Source organism: Thrips palmi, unplaced genomic scaffold, assembly GCF_012932325.1.
Source record: "Thrips palmi isolate BJ-2018 unplaced genomic scaffold, TpBJ-2018v1 HiC_scaffold_4, whole genome shotgun sequence".
NCBI lineage: Eukaryota > Metazoa > Arthropoda > Insecta > Thysanoptera > Thripidae > Thrips > Thrips palmi.
In genome coordinates, this window is record NW_023144631.1 from 14,554,720 (window position 1) to 14,555,441 (window position 722).

The window sequence follows — 722 nt, forward strand, 5'->3', positions numbered from 1 at the left end:
GAGTTAATGCAATAGGAGTGAGGAACTTTTGCCTATAAATTGACCTATCTAATACAAGTGTTAAAAAAATGGTAACGTGTCACTTTTTTAAGCTTTACAATAACCTTGAACGGTGTTTCTTTTTTAAATAAATCGTGTGCGTTTCCAATTACCTAACGGGTAAGCTTAAGTGTCACTTTGTCGTTATTATTTTATTCGTCGACCGATTTCTGGGGTGGCCAACGGGGTCAAAAGAATTTCGATATGGAAGAGCGCCGCACAGAATCTCAATGTCGGTCGTAAATAATCCGCATTTTTTTTTTAAGTATTTGGGCCTATTATTAGGGGTTTCTCAACTCAACTTGTTCAAAGTTTAGTGAGTTGCAGTAAACTTCACTTCCTAACCCTTTTGATCAGAAATAGAAAATCAAACGCAGAACCGTTTATTAACACAACGAATTAGAAAGCACATGCACACTGCCTGGGTTCCAGGGGTTGCTGTGCTTATTTTGCTTACACTGTCAAGGACGCTCAACTTACTTGCATTCAGCAGCGTGCAGAAAGAAATAGCAAATACTGTTTGAAGAACCTGAAAACAAGTTCTACTATAAGCGCACACATCCTTATCATTCCTTCTGTGTAGTTTCGCATGGCTGGTTCTTCCGTGAATGCTCAATGACAATCAGGAAACCAACTTTGTTCTGCTTTTTAAACCTCTACTGAAACGGCAATAAGCAGACTAC